The sequence below is a fragment of the Ochotona princeps genome, chromosome 18, assembly GCF_030435755.1.
Source record: "Ochotona princeps isolate mOchPri1 chromosome 18, mOchPri1.hap1, whole genome shotgun sequence".
In the NCBI taxonomy this organism is placed as follows: Eukaryota; Metazoa; Chordata; class Mammalia; order Lagomorpha; family Ochotonidae; genus Ochotona; species Ochotona princeps.
The window spans coordinates 31,855,899-31,872,401 of record NC_080849.1 but is presented as its reverse complement, the minus strand read 5'-3'; positions in this window follow the sequence as shown (position 1 = coordinate 31,872,401).

The window sequence follows — 16,503 nt, the reverse complement described above, 5'->3', positions numbered from 1 at the left end:
AGAGTATTTTGAAGTGGGAGGTTTGGTAGTGGTAATCTCCCTCAGCACCTCATTTGACCATTAGGAAAGCACTGACCAAGAAAGTTCTAGTCCTAGCTGGAGGAGGATGCCCTCACTCGGCTTCTTAATTTGGGGTTGTTTTTGTTTTTCAGTTTTAATAAGGCATTTAAAAGCAGAATTAAAGAGAAAGATGCACACAGATCTTCCCTCCACTTGTTCATTTCCCAGATGTCTTCATTGGCTGGAGCTGGGCTGGTCCTGAGCCAGCAGCCTTTTCCAGGTCTCCCATCCAGGTTCAGGGGCCCAACGTCTTGGGCCATCTTCTGCTTTCTCACACACGTTAGTAGGGAGCTGGATCAGAAGTAGAACAGCTGGAATTGCAACTGTGGCGCTTCAGAGATGCCAGCACCACAGGTGGAAGCTTAATCTTCTATGCCACAGTGCCTGCCCTAGTCAGAGCTCTTTGATTTTGTTTCTCCTAGAGCTTTTTCTGGTAACTTGCTTCACTGCCGTGAGCTAAAAACAGGGCTGATGGTAGTCTGAATAGGGGAAGAAGAGTCTTGGTTTTTAAGCTTATCTTCAACAAATTTTCTACTTTTATCTACTCCCTCATCTTCCTTCCTGCCAATCCTTTTCCAAAGACAGCATATCTATGTTTATAGCATTTCCAGTGCAAAAGAATCCTGAGGCTTCCATTTAGCAGTGAATCATCAACAATTTTTTTAACCCAGCGTTCTGATAGAATTGCAATGTTATCTTGGGTTAAGGTAATGGCAAATTTCGGCAAATTGGAGTGGACTCTTGGGATTTGTAATCTTCTGATTGCATGTGTAAATGGCTGTTTCTTTTACTTGGTCTGTAGCAGGTTTGAACTCCCAGCAAGTACTGATGACAGAGTAACTCAGGTTTACCACAATTCTAGGGAAATACTTTCAATGTTGACTTGACTGATGGCATTAATGTCTTAGTCATAAAATTACTAGGCATTGCATGTACACAGACCAAAAGTTTGGGCTCGGCCATGTCTTCTGACTTTCCTATATGTCTTCGTGATCCTGCCATCCACAAGTATGCATATCCTACTTTTAGTTTATCCTTCTCATAAACATGAACTTAACTCAGGTGGATACTCATAAAGATGGCCTAAGTTTGTCCCATTATACAATCTGCACATTTTCCACCTTACAAAGCAGGGAGGGGAGGGGAGAACGGTGCTTTTAATGACTCCTCTAAGTTTGTTTTCCCTGTATCCTTAATTATATTAAATACCCATATATTCTCTCCCTGAGTATTCATTTAGCGAGAAGGTTTTGTAATAGTCACATTTAATTTATCAGGGTGCAATAATTTGTGTTTCCCAATCATCTTGCCGACTTTGGTTCATTATACTATTGTTTCACATGAGTAAGTTAGCAAAGTTTGGATTGATTGACTCTAATTAACTAAAACTGGTTCCAGGCTGTGCATCTATTGTCATGGTAGCTAGCCGCAAAGCCCTAAACTGCTCAGCAATGGTGATATAAGGTGATATTGATTTGAAAACTGTAGATAATGTGCAACTTTGGGCTTTTCACTGTTTGGGAGACAAAAAATGGCAAAGGAAGCATTCTCATGTGAATTTTAAGGGAACTTGGGAGTATGAACTAGTGTTTTTTTTTTTTTTAGTTCATTTGTTATTTTTGTTCTGTCCATACATAATTCCAGATGGACTGAACAAGAAAAATTTAGTTTAGTGGTAGGAGGAAGACTAAGGAGTCTATGGGTTTTGAAATTGTAACAAAAGGAAATGTCAAGGTCCACCAAAATGTTACTGGGGAATTTATGCTTAGGTAGAGCTTATCTTTGTATATTAGTTACTGAAAACCATATAGTGTCTTATATTTCATCTTTTCTCTGTTGACTTGCTTATAGTCAATAATTTTGCCTGAGAACAAATGGTTTTTAGATAGTGTGATCAACTGCAATCATCTGTGGCCCATAAGCCTGAGCAATCTCACTCTTTTAGGTCTCGCCATTTCGTTCTGGACCAAGATCAACCTTGCAAAATCGTTAAACAGAATGCCATAAGTGAGATTCATCAGGTTTCTAACTTTACCAAGCAAGATGCTGCAACTTCTATTGCTCTTACAGTATCACCTGGGCCACCTTTAGTTTGCTGCCACTTGATTTTGCACTTCAAGCTTAAGGGCATCTGGGTCTCTGTCCTCCCTGACATTTTGACCCACTCTGCTGCCTCCTTTGACTGTTGGTTTCTTAAACATCATCAGAACAGCCTTTATGTACCAGCAGATGGCTGAAGGGGAAGTGTTAATTTGTGTATTACAGAGCCTTTCTCAAGAAATTCCTTTTAGAGAAACATAACTCTTCAGTTTATCCAGCTGCTTCTTCATTGGCACTGAGATCCTTTTGCAGGGGTCGGGCTAGGCAAATTTGTCGGTGTACTCCCCATTTGATTGTGTGTAGACTTGTGTTAATTGTTACTTAAAAAAATTATGATAGAGTTCCTTAGGCTTGGGGAGTCTCCCTTCCATCTTCTCCGACCCCTCCCTGTTTTCCCCCATATTACAACAATAGTATAGTCCTTCAACAATCACAAGTCTATCATTTGTCTATTTAAGTGTATCATGACACTGTGGGGATAGACAATGGTATAGAGTCAGCATTCTATTGTCAAGATATATTTAGCAGGGCTTGACGCAATAACCTTGTGGCTTAAGTCCTCGCCTTGGATGCACTGGGATCCCATATGGGTACTGGTTTATGTCCCAGCTGCTCCACTTGCATCCACTCCCTGCTTGTGGCCTGGGAAAACAGTGGAGGATGGTCCAAGGCCTTGGGACCCTGCACTGATATGGGAGTCCCAGAAGACAACCTGGCTCCTGGCTTTGGATCTGCTCAGCTCTGGCTGTTGTGGTCGCTTGGGGAATGACCAGTAGATGGAGTATCTTTCTCTCTGTATCTCCTTCTCTCTGTATATCTGCCTCCTCCACCCCCACCACAAAAAATTCCCAGTTTCATTGGGAGCCTATTAATACCTTCTGGCCTTGTGGCCTTGTGATCCAGGACTAGCTTTTAAATAGCACAATGTAGAAAAAGCTTGTGCTCTTCAGGGCTCTCAAGAGAAACAAAACTAAAAGGATACGTGTACGTGTGTTTGGAAAGAGTTGTCACAGTCAACTGCCAGGTGTGCTGGCAGGCTGGAGGCCAGGTGAGAGCTGTTGCTTGCCTGAAGTCTGAGGCTGCTCTACTGGAGGAGCCCACCCATCTCTGGAAAGGTCAGTCCCCTGGTCTAGGCAGGCCTTCTACTTCATTGGATGAGGCCTGTCCACATTGTGGAGGGTCGTTTACTTTATTCAGAAGTCTGTCAACTTAAATAAATCTCATCCCCAACATTTCACTGAAACATCCAACTAATGTTTCTCGAAATAGCAGAGTACTGTGGTCCAGCCAAATTGACCTCTCATATGAGCCTTGTGGAGTCTGAGACCCATTAGCACACACGGCTAAGGCTGGAGAGCCAGTGGGGATGAAGGACGCACAGAAATTGCTGTAGCTTTGCTTGTGGAAAGAGGGAAAGGAAGGCGTGTGGCTCTAATTCTTCAAAGGTTTTGAAATATTTCAAATAAGTATCACACAAATATATATATATATATATAGTAACACATACCACATCACCAAACCCACAGATACCTCCTAACCCATGCTATATACACACATTCATTCACTCTTCATGAACATCTAAGCAACAAGGCCTCATGTTTACTTTTAAGGACAGGTAGTAGGATTATGGCCATTCCCAAGCAATGGGCCACCAGGGGCAATATAGTGAATTGACGTCATAAATGCTTTACTCCTTCCTCTAGCTCCCTCTAATGGATGAGCAAGGACTTGTAAAAACTAACCCTAAGAATTTCTGCTCTGGCTTTTCTAGAATTTAAAAAAGTTAAGGGATCTGCCATAGCATAGCAGAATAATCTGCTGCCAGCAATGCTGGCCTCCTGTAAGGGTGTCAACTTGAGATCTGATTATTGACCTCATTGCTAATGTACCTGGGACAAGAGAAGATGGTTCAAGTACTTGAGCCCATGCCACACGTGTGGAAGACCAGGATGAAGCTCTTGGCTTCCATCTGTCCAACCTCAGACATTATAGCCATTTTATGAGTAAACTAGAGGATGAAAGATCTTTCTCTTGAATTTTCTCTTGCCACTCCTTCCCTGCCCTGTTGTAACTCTTTTCAAGTAAAATCTTTTAAAAAGAAAATGACATTCATGAGATCTGTGTTTAGAACTTCCCTGTTGGCTTGGCACCAAACAACTGATGTAATTTATGCTAAACAGAAAGCAAATGTAGTATGTCTCACACAATTTTAGGTAATTCCTTGAATAGTTAAACATCTTTTAAGTCTCATATATGTACCCAGTGCTAAGGAGAATGCAGGATCAGATGTATGTGTTTTTTGGGTAAAAGGTTCAATTTTTCTGAGAAGTCTGATAAGTAGAAAGTTAATAAAATGAACACTTCCCCTCAGAACTTGATATGAAAAAATTCTGCGGTTTGTATAGAGCAGATATAAATGTAAGATGGAGTAGCTACTTTCTGTGTGGCTATATTCAAATATATCTGTTATACACTGACTGCTAGTCAAATTATGTAAAGAATTAGCTTATGGTCGGTGTGGCGACTTAAGCTAATCCTGTGTGTGCAGTGCTGGCGTTTATAGAACCACTATTTCTAGCCCCAGTTACTCTACTTCCAATTCAGTTCCCTGCTTATGACCTAAAAAAGTGATCAAAAGATGACTCAACTCTTTGGTCTCCTGCACCTGTCCGAAGCACCCAGAGTAGGCTCCTGGCTTCTGATTGGCTCAGCTCTGACCTTGCAGCTATTTGGGAAATGAACTAGCAGATGGAAGATCTCCCTTTCTCTTTTCTCTGTAAATAAATCTGCCTTTCAAATAAAAATAGGTTTAAGAAATCTTCTTAAATAGCTTATTTAAGTTTTTTAAAAATTAAAGACTCAAATTTTTTTGAAATCCAGAGCAGAAACGGGAAAGAGAATCCCCCATCTCCTGATCCACTCCCTGAATGCTCACAACAGTAGGGGCTAGGCCAGGCCAAACCAGGAGCCCAGAACTCAGTCTCAAATGTGTGGCTGAACTTGGGTACTTGAGTTACCACCACTAAATCCCAGAGTCCACATTACCAGGAAGCCGGAATTGAAAGTGAGGCTGGGAATTGAACTCGAACACTCCAATGTGGGATATGGACATCACAGGCGACATTCTAATTGCTATCAAATACCCAGCACAAGGATTAGTTCATTTTCATTCACATCATTCCATTTTTTCCAATGACTGTTTTTCTATTTCCCCCCTTTTTTGTTTGCTGTCAATTTGTCAAAACTGTCTAAGAATACATAGATGCATTTTTGATAGCTTATTTGGAGCTTTGGACTATAAAACAGAATGTCTAAGCTTTTGAACACTGCTTACCTTCTGAAAAAAAAATCAGTTCTCATAAAACACTATCAGCATAAGAATCTCTAGTATCAATGTAATCAACGTGTGTTCCTCTAGGATTTATCTAAAGAATGTAAAATAGACCAGAAATTACATGGGATTAACTCTTATTTCCAGAGATCAAATTATTCTGGCAGATTGGCCTTAATAGCTCTCATTTATCCACTCTCTATGCAGGAAACATTAGCCGAAGGGACACTGACTGTGAGCTGAAGGGTAACAATGCTCTCTGAGAGGCCTGGGTCCTCACTGTGGGAAGTAGTGAAGGGGTGCACATGGAAATCATTGCTGTAGCTATGCCTAAGAATATAGCCAAGACAGTGAAGGCACACACATAGTAAGTGTTGGATTATGAACAGGTGCAATGGGGAATTAGATCCAGGGCAAAGTCAAGGATAGGATTTCAACAGTTAGATTTTTAATAGAGAGAGGTCCATTGCTTTGGATAGTGCCTACCTTATGACGGCTCTACGTAAGAGTTTTAGAGTTCATGCTGGTGCAAAATCAATGTGTTTGGCAGAAACCATTCTTCAGATTTTTGAGTTTAGTTCCCCCCCACCCCCAATCTAGGCTAGTGGTATTCAATTTACAATCTTCTTGGAAAGTTTTCTAGGCTAAATAGACCCAATGTCTTGAACTATTTCTCATATGTTGATGTTTGTTTCTTCAGCATCTTTGGTGCTTTTGTCTGGGCACATGTTGGATTTTAAGCATGTCCCACAGAACAAGTGCTCTCCGAATACAGCTGTCACCAGATGCGCTCTCAGACGCACAGTGTACACAAGGAGTTCAAGGTGATGATATTTCTATCCTTCTGCTCTGGGCTTTTCTAATTTAGTAAATTGGCTGTCACATCACTAAAATAGGAAGTTTGAACTTGGGTCTGCTCTCTTTCTTTTTGTGTGTCTGAGGTTATTTTGCTTACCACAAATGAAGGCCACAGAAGCTAAATATATGTCTACTTGAATGATGACTTTATAGCAATAAAATGAGCCCACAGGGGCTAATGACTCTGTAATCAGCTTTTTCAGCCACTTTTTATATTGGGCATAATTTTCTCTCTCTGAGAAATTCTACATCATTTATCACTAGACTAACATGAGCAAAAGGGGAAAGGCATGAGCTGAGAGATTAGGGGCCACTGACTGTCTACTATTAAATCATAATAGTAAAATTGCCTGGAGGAGTTGCTTCAATTTTGGATACTACTATGGAAGATGCTCATGTTCATCTTAGTTTAGAATTCTTATTTTTTGGTGTAGGCTTATGAAATTGGGTTTTCAAAGCTGTTTTCCTGGAGTTTAAAAATGACCTGTCAGCAAGGTAGTAGACAGGATGTTTGCAAAAGTTTCTTAAATTGGACCGTGTCACCTCTTGGTTGCCATCATGACAAGAGAATCAAATCCTTATGAATTCACTTGAAAATTGGCCTGTGGTAATTTGAGGTTAGGCTTCAGTGTCTGGAGAGTCATACAATGGCCCCATAGTATGGAGCGCCATATTAACATTTTGATGCACTTTGGGAAGCACTTTCCTGTCTTGATACCTAGATAATCATACCACTTCTAAGGCGTGAAGCTCAGCCTGCTCCATTGGCAACTCTTTCATTCTAGAATTCATTAATATTTGCCTGTTAGCATTCATTATCATTTGCTTCTCCAGATGTACTCTCTAGACACTTAAGGCCAAATAATATTCCATTCTAGATCTATAAATAGATGTTTATGCATCTGTTTTAAAATCAGTTTTTCCTGATAAACACTTCAGTTAAGTCAAAATCTGTAGAGTGTGCAGTGAATACAGTAAGAGGTAAAGATACATCTATAATAAACTGATTTCACAGTCTTTGGAAATATATCCAGAAAAGGGATTGCTGAATTGCATGTTTCTGGTTTTTACTTTTTGAGAAACTTCTGTACTGTTCTTAATGATAGCTGTAGTAATTTACATCTTTGTAAGAGTGAGCAAGAATTTTCTCTATGCTATTACAATTTTTTAGTCTTCCTGAAAGGTGTCACATGATATCTTCTGGTTTTAATTGGCTTTTCATTGATCACTAACGGTGATGCATATCTTTCTATCTATCTGTTGCTATTTGTATATGATCTTTGGAGAAATATTCAGTTATATATAGTTATTGGATATGTGGACCATGCTCCTACTGTTCTTTGAACTTTTTAAAGATTTTTATTGGAAAGGCGGGTTATTATAGAGAGAACAAGATTCAAAGAGAAAGATCTTCCATCCACTGCTTCCTCCCCCTACCCCCCAAGTGGCTGCAATGGCCAAAGATGAGCCAATCTGAAGCCAGGAACCTCTTATGGGTCTCCCACGTGGGTGCAGGGTCCCAAGGCCTTGGATCATCCTCTACTGCTTTCCCAGGACACAAACGGGGCTATTTGGGAAGTGGAGCAGCTGGGGCAGGAATCAGCGCTGGAAGTGATCCTGGTGCATGCAAGGTGAGGATTCAGCCACTTGACTGCAGTGCCAGGCCCGCTGATCTGTTCCAAGGCAAGGACTCAACTTGGCTACTGCACCAGGCCCCTTTGATCTGTTCTACATTGTACTACCTGTGGAGTGTTTTTCTTTTTGATGTTGAGTTATATGAATAGTTATTTGTTTGCTTGCTAATTTATGTATCAAGCACTTACACATTATCCATAATTCACCAGTTATTCTGCTAAATTTCTTTGGAGCTCATTCTCTGAAAAAGTAAAAATAATATAGACAAAACTAATTCATGGATTCCTTGTCTTAGTTGCTCCATGTCTTACTGGGAAAAGACTTGTCATTGGGATACAGTTCCTACCAGCCATCTACAGATATGTCTACTATTCTTAGAACATATTAGAGCATATTGGATCACTGAATAGGAGGCTCTTCTCATGTCAAATTAACCTTTTACTTGCTCTGAGCAAAGTATGAATAACACATCCTATTTAAAAAATGGAAACTAAGGCATCTTTCTGTTGGTGTGAGTAGCTATAGTCCAAGTTTTGGATGACTACTCTATCCCAACTTTGACTATTACTATGGCTTAAATGCCATCTTGGAAGATGTCTCAAAGGTACCTTCAAACAAAGTGCTTTTAGTATCTACAGGCTTGCTTGTTCTTTGTATAGTCACTGGCAAACTGATAGTTTTCATTCTATAGATTATTCATTTGTCTAGCCCCTCAAAAGAGACATTCTTACTTATTTTGGTAGAGGCACAATAAAGTTCACGCTCATGGGTAGAAGGGTTTTGGTTGTAGCACAACATAGCTTTATGGAAGTAATTTGGGAGAAGTATTTAGTTTTTATTAATGCATTTTTGACTACATTCATAACAACCTAAGGGGCAGGACTAAGGTACGTGTAAATCCTGGGATTCCATGTAGCAAGTATACTCAGAAGGGTGTTTGCATAAATCAAAGTGTAGCTTAACTTGACAGTATCAGAAAATTTTACTAGGACTATGCCCTTCTCATTTGATCAAGGAAATGCAAAGTTGGTAATTGTTAATATAAACGTATGCCTAGTCCAGGTCTTTGACTCTATCACATGAGACCTGTTTGACAGGAAAACAGAATGTGAGCTAATGGCTTTGGGACAGAAAGAATTGGACTTAGTTTGAAAAGCTCCAAATATGAGAACTGTCTCCATCTTCCTCTCTGCCTCCTTTCCCCCAGCCCCTTCCTTATCTGTCAATATGTGGACAGTTTTTCCTCTGGAATTGAGGGATTACTCCCAAATCACTTTGAGACCAAAATTAGTTCATCATTTCACTCTGACATAGGAATATTGTAGGCCCATATTTTTCATAAGCATAGACAGAATTATAACATTTTAGCCAGTCAAATTCATGGGTTGTATGTCATGACCAAGCAGAGTTCATTTCAGGCATGCAAAGTTGGTTTATGATTTGAAAATCCAAAAGACAACATTCTTAGGACCATTTCACCAGATGCAGAAAAAACCTCTGACAGCATCCAACACCCACTTCTGATTTAGGAAAAACAAAAAATATCTCCAAGAAAACCAGAGCTAAAGAGAATGTCTGCAACCTCTAAAAGCTATGGGAACCCACAGCTGGCATCAACTTAATGGTGAAAGAATGAATGCTTTCTTAAAACTGTGAACAAAGTAGACCTATGCATTCTCCACTCTGCTACTCAACATTGCATTGGATATTTAACTTCATACAATAGATCACTTGTACTGGAAAGGAAGAATTAAAACTATCCTATCTGAATTTCTACATGATTGCTTGTTATAAAAGATTTATTTTTATTTGAGAGATTTTAGAGGAAGAGAGGAGAAGTAAGAGGGGAGGTGAGGGAGGGAACCAAGAGTGGGGATGGGTGGAGGGTGGAAAAGATCTTCATTTGCTGGTTCACTCCTTAAATGGCCACAACAGCCAGAGCCAAGCCAATCAAAGCCAGGGGGAGGAGCTTTTTCCAGGTCTTCCATGTGACTTAAGGACTAAAACCATCTTCTTCTGCTTTTCCAGGCCATAAACTAGGAGCTAGGTTGGAAGTAGAATAGCTGGGATATAATTCAGTGCTTATATGGGATGCCAGTGCTATAGGCAGAGGCTTACAACATCACTCTGTTGGCCCCTGCATGAGTGCTCTTATAGAAAATCATATGCAATCCATGAACAATAAATAAAAATAGGTTTTTAAAATTTCAGAATATAAGGCCAATATGAAATAATCTATATATTAAAAATCTACAATTTTTAATTTTAAGTTATATATTGTATCCTGCACAATGTGAAATACTTAGGAATGCATTTTTACAAAATACCTCGGAGTTATACACCAAAAACAGATTTAAAAAGGAGCTGAGAGAAATGTTGGTGATAAACTTTTTCATTGTGTTGTGATAATTTCATTGATGTATACAGATGTCAAAAAATCCTAAGCACACTACCACATGTGTTAATTATGCATCACCAAGGCTGTGAGAATTTACAGCTAATGAGAAGGGGACAGGGTTCAGGAGAAAGAGATGCCCTGGGAAGTTAAAATAATGCTTTAATATGAGCTTGATAAATTTTGAATGGCTTTCACACTGCTTTCTACTTCTTTCCCTTTACTACTTCACTTTGAGCCTAAAAATCTATACTTATGCCAAAAATTAGCCTAGCCTGTAATTTCTAAAAAATAATTGTGTAAGTCTTCTGGGTAGAAGTTGACATCATATTGGATATTCAAAATAGGAGCAAAAGAAATTGACTATATAGAATGGATAATGCCTCCAGAAGGACCAGGATGGAGAGTCGATGAAAGAAGTGAAGACAGAGCAGCATGGAGATACTGTTGGAAGGACTTTTCTGCTTGGGGATTTCTGACACCCAGTTAATTGATGGTGTTTGGATGACTATGACATAAAATTTCTCTACAGAAAGCCTGTTTGGATCAAGTTCAGGGTGGAGATAAAGGAACAGCTACCCAATGCAGAGCAGAGAAGTATTGGTTGTAAGCAAAGATTTTCAAACAAAGTATAGCTAGAGGCCTCCACAGCAGATTCAGGAAGACAGTGGATTTTTTTTTTTTTTTTTAATATACTAGAGTTGATACTAGAACTCAAACGGCAGCTAGATGGCACTTTTTTTCCTCCTATTTGATGACTACATTCTGGTGAATATGGTCAGGATAGGGGATACAGAGACAAATAAAAAATGACTTCGTGGTATTAATAAGATACTTCCAATACTTAAAGGAAGTAGATGTGCTTGCTTTAAAATTGACACATGGGTGGCCTGTTGGTAGCCATGTATCAGCAATGGATTTGGCCTTAACTATACATATCACTTCTTGTAAGAGCAACAGCAAAGTAATCAAAGTGGTGGGCTTTTGGCATAGCAGTGAAGACATCACTTGGGACACTAGGGATGCTTGCATCCCCATGGCGTACCATCATTGGAATCCTGGCACTGTTCCTGACTCTCAAATATTGACATGCACTTTTGGAGACTGTAGGTGATGACTCAAGGGATTGGATCCTTGCCCCCTTCCTAGGGCTCAGCTTTGACCAGCCTGTAGTAGGCATTTGGAAGAGTGAACCACAAGATGGAAATTGTGACTTTTTGTTTCTTAGATAAACTAATCCAAAAATTAAAAAAAAAAACCATTAAAATGACTGTTGTCCACATTGGTAAAGTTATGTGGTACGTGCTAATGGAGGTGACTGAGGGCACTGAAGCTCAAACACTTGCATCTCTCTCTGGGATGGAAGTGGTCACGTCTAGGGCAGGCCCCGGATTTCCCATTTAAGATGTGCGTGATAAGTGGGGGTTCGTGAGACAGGCAGCACGGGTCATCTTTCCTGGTGAGTCCACAGTAAGTGCAAAATTAAACAATGTGAGAGTTCCTGTTCAACTCGATTTACTGCAGGGGCGAGAACATGCAAGAGGTTCGGAAAAGGAGCTAGTTGATCATAACCTCTTCTATGTAGGCTCGGGAACAGGGGATTTACAGCGGGGGGTTCGAATTTTAGCTTGTCCCATGTATATGAATTAGTTAATTCAAATCTAAACCTCAAGTAAAATGAGGAAACATTATGTAGATTTAATATTATATGAGTTGTATAATATTATATACCTACTTCTAGCCCCCAAGTGCAAATTACTAGAGATGAGAGGTCAATGGGCAGTGCCACAGACTTTCTCTGAAAGGGCTGTTGTTCAGATGTGTAGGAGAAAAAAAAATTCCGTATTGAGTATTGCAACTCTGCAATTGATAGCAGGCACCAAAGATGTGAGACACATTAAGGGCATCCTGGATTTGGAAAAGACCAAGCTAACACACTTGAAGCAACTAGAAAGCAATATATATCAGTTACCATTGTGTGCTGTATAGGTGGGAGATGTTGTCTAAGCACAGACACGACACACAGTCAAATGTGATGTACAGAGTCCTAAGTAGTCCCCTAGTGGCTGGAGTTAATACTACATGTGCCCTGAGTGAATCAAGAACATTAATCACTTTATCAAATTCCCAGGGTATTTTTACTTGGGGTGATAAAGGCTTTTCTATTCTCTATCAAATTACTCTACAACTATAGGCAATTTAAACTATTTCTCTTGATAGTGTTAATTATATTGCTTCACTGTAAACCTCAACGCAGCCCTGATCTTATCTTTTTCATTGCTTACTGAGAAACGCAGTTGTATATTTGTCAAGCTTCCCATGTTTAGATATAAGCGCTCTAGGTGAATCAAGAATTAGCTTCCCCAGGATAAGACAATCCTGATTTGTGCTTGTTTTCTTGGTGTAATTGTTATCAACCTTTCTGATTATCATAATTCTTCCAAGCTTAATAAACTGTTCGATCAGCTTCCCGCTCTTTCTTCCCCAGTGAACATGTTTGAAATGGTAATATGGTTTTGCTGGATGGGAGGTCCATCAGCAGATTATTTCCGTCATTCTAGAAAGCTGCATGGCTTTTTGGCTAATCTGTTTAGAGAACCATTCTCTTTTAAATACTCTGCATGTGTGCTGTTTGAAGTTGCAACGCCAGAACTACTGATAATAATAGTGATGTATGTGCTCCCTTGTTTGTATTTGCTCATGAGCTGAGGTTCTACGTCATGACTCTGCCATGTCTAATCTCATGCCATATTAATTGGGCAAGTTACTCAAATGTAGAATGAAAATTATCCAGAAAATACCCAGTCTGACTTACAGTACCACTCAGACAACACGGCACAGCGAATATATTGAGAGGCGAATATAGATAACCTAGGCACAAAAATGGAACCAGAACAGAAGGAACCATGAGCACGTGCCAGATAGAGAATATGCATACCCACAATGGCCCAGTGTGGACCCTGTGAAACTTTGTCAAGTGAGACTCTCAAATTCAAATCTAGGCTTGCAGTGTCAGAACTAAAACACATTTACAGACTTGTGTGAATGCATTATAGATTGTTTTAGGAATCTGGCAATGGACTTGTGAATGGTTTCTTAAAATAAGCCCATTTTCTCACACCGCCAGTCTAGAATCTGCTGCTCTGTCTCTGCTCCTGGTCAAATCAAACAGACCAGCAGGATGGACAATTCTTTGTCTGGGTTCACATCCCAAACTCCCAGTGAAAGTCCCTTCCCACCTGGTTGCAAGTGGAATTCCGGCTGCTGCTGGAGTTCAGATCACCATTAGCTGAATGACGCTGGAGTATCGGTCACTGCCACACCACATGGCTGTGTCCACTGCTTTCCTGTGTCTCAGTCTCCAGGTACCCCTCTGCTGTTGTTCTGTCCTCGCCTGTTTCCTGGAATGTGTCCTCTCTACTTCATCCAGATGTTTCTCCGTCCGTTTAAATGTGTCCAAATGAATCATAGATCATACAGTAGCATAATTTTCAAGAATGTTCTTGATTTTTTTTCGTTTCTTTGGTGACACATTAGTCATTCAGTAGCATGTTATTTAACCTCATGGCATTAACTCCTTTTTTTCTTCCTGTTGATTTTGTTTTGTGACTTTTCATTTGAGGGGATGTATAGTAGCTGTGTAATGGAGACTGTCATATCTAATAACATGTTATACAACTTCATGGCATTGTAAATTTCTATTTTGCTTTCTATTTAAGGGGACATACAGGAACTGTGAAATGGAGATTAACATATCCAGATGTGAGGATACAATGTAGTATGCATTTCTACTTACAGACAAAGATGGACTTACAATGAAACTGTTTACTATATCTTGACAATAGGATGCTGGGCTCTTTGCCATTGTCCATCCATGCCCGCAATGATGGACATATGACTGTGTAGGAAGAACTACACTACAGTAATGATATAGGGGAACTCAACGAGGGGGGGGGATGGGGAGGGGATAAGGGAAATCCCAGGAGCCTATGGAACTGTATCATAAAATGATAATAAATAAATAAAAGATAACACCCCCCCAAAATAAGCCCATTTTTCTGACTAGGAACAGATTGTCACAGAACTGTGATTAGTTGCTTATAGGACTTGTTTCCAGTGATGAAAAAATTCAACTGAAATCAATACTTCAAGGTGTATGCCAAAATACAATTATTACACACTGAGTCATATATAATTATACTGCATCATGAAGAAACTGCTCCATGATTTGGAAAGCAGTGAGAAATGCATGAACAGTGCATTTGCATTTTAAAATGTGTCCTCATTCCTGTCTTCCCTCTGACCTCTTGCCCATTCTAGCATTGATTTACATCTCAAATGGACATATTTTACATGTGAGATGATAAATTTCTGACTCTGGGTGCTAAGTCATAGAGATATACTGCACACTGTTTCCCTTTCTTTATGTTGCAATTTTTAAAAATAAATTGAAAAAAATCAGTGTCCACAAAGGAAGTATTACATAACTCAATGGATAGAGTTAAAAACGGGGTGGATATTTGATCTGACTAAGACGTCAGATGGAACCCTCCATCCTTCCTTAGAGTTTCTGGGTTCAGTTCCTTGCTCCTACCTCTAGGGTGAAGTGAGGACTTGGGAAATAAATCCAGGTTTTCCACCAGCAAAGCAGGAATCCAGTTACTTGAGTCGTCACCACACCTCTTTGGGTCTGACTGCAGGAAGCTGCAATTAAGTGCTGGAGACAGGAAGGGAATGCTGACTGTCTTGGCAGCAGGCACTGTAACTGGGGACTTAACCACTAGGCTACATGCCCACATGATCCTTGTATCTGCTGCTAAACCTATTTTCCTTTTCTTGCTATAGTGCATTCTTCTCCGTAACTCTTATGTAGGCACACTACACTTAAACATTCCCCAAAGTTTGTTTTCTAAATGCTCTAAGCACCTGCTTTAGTTATCTTAGTTTAGTTCACACAACAAACATTTACCTAGGTGTGCAAATAAGAAGCAATGATTTCTACCAGGTGTGTAATTTCCCTTCTACTTTGTAAGTTGTTTTTTTATCCAAACTCCCAAGATATTTCATATGAGCCACACTTACTGTTGCTGGGTAGAGCAGGGCAAGACAACAGGCTTTTCTCTCAAGTTTTTGTCTGGTAAAAACAAATACAGAATTAAATTGGTAACAAAGATTGTTTTTAGCTGTGGAAACACTTAAAGGAGAGCTTGCCTGTGGTAGGCAGCTTCAGGGAAAAAGTCTTTGGCAAATAAAACACTCCAAAGTTAACAGGAATTCATCCGGACTGTGTCGTGGATCAGTACAGAATCATAATGGGATAAAGAAGAATAAATGAATGACCCAAGATTATAGAAGCTCAAAAACAAGAGGCTCCAGGCCACCCATACTGAGACATTGTTCGACTAGTCCCATGGGGCAGGAGAATTGGAGCTCAAAAATCCTCCCTCAGCATCTATCTATTGTTGCATGGTGCCACGAAGTCACTTCACTAACCCTTTCTACTGTAATTACAACGTCAGGATCCCCTGCAAGCATTTGCTGTGAAGATCCTCCCATTCAGAGGAGGGAGGCAACATCGAAGAATGATGTTTTTCAGCCATCTTTATTTTGCTTTTTAACTCTTTTAATAATTCTGCTTGTGATATCCCTGAGAAACAAATAATTTCTTTGGGGAGGGGTGGGGAGAATCCCAGTATCTATGAAACTGTGTCACATAATACAATGTAATTAATGAATAAATTATTAAAAAAAATAATTTCTAGGGTACAAGCTGTTCAAGTTTCCCACCCTCTTTCTTCCTTTTCTCCAATTTTTAGCTCTTCCATATAGGACTGAGCAAACTTTTTCTGCCAAGGATTGTTTGGTTATTTAGGTCATAATTTGCAGGCCACACAAAATATACACTGAAAATTAACATGCTATAGATTTACTGAATTTTGATCCCACCTGCAGCTGGCTTGGCAGGGCTAGGATAAATTTCAATGACCTTTTGTTCTACAGAGTACATAGTTCCCACCCCTGCCTGGGTGAGCCTGATTTAGAACTCACAAGTTTCATTCTTACACAACCAGAACTTCTTAGTAGGCGTGGTGTCTTACATCAGGTCCTGAAATTGTTAGCATCC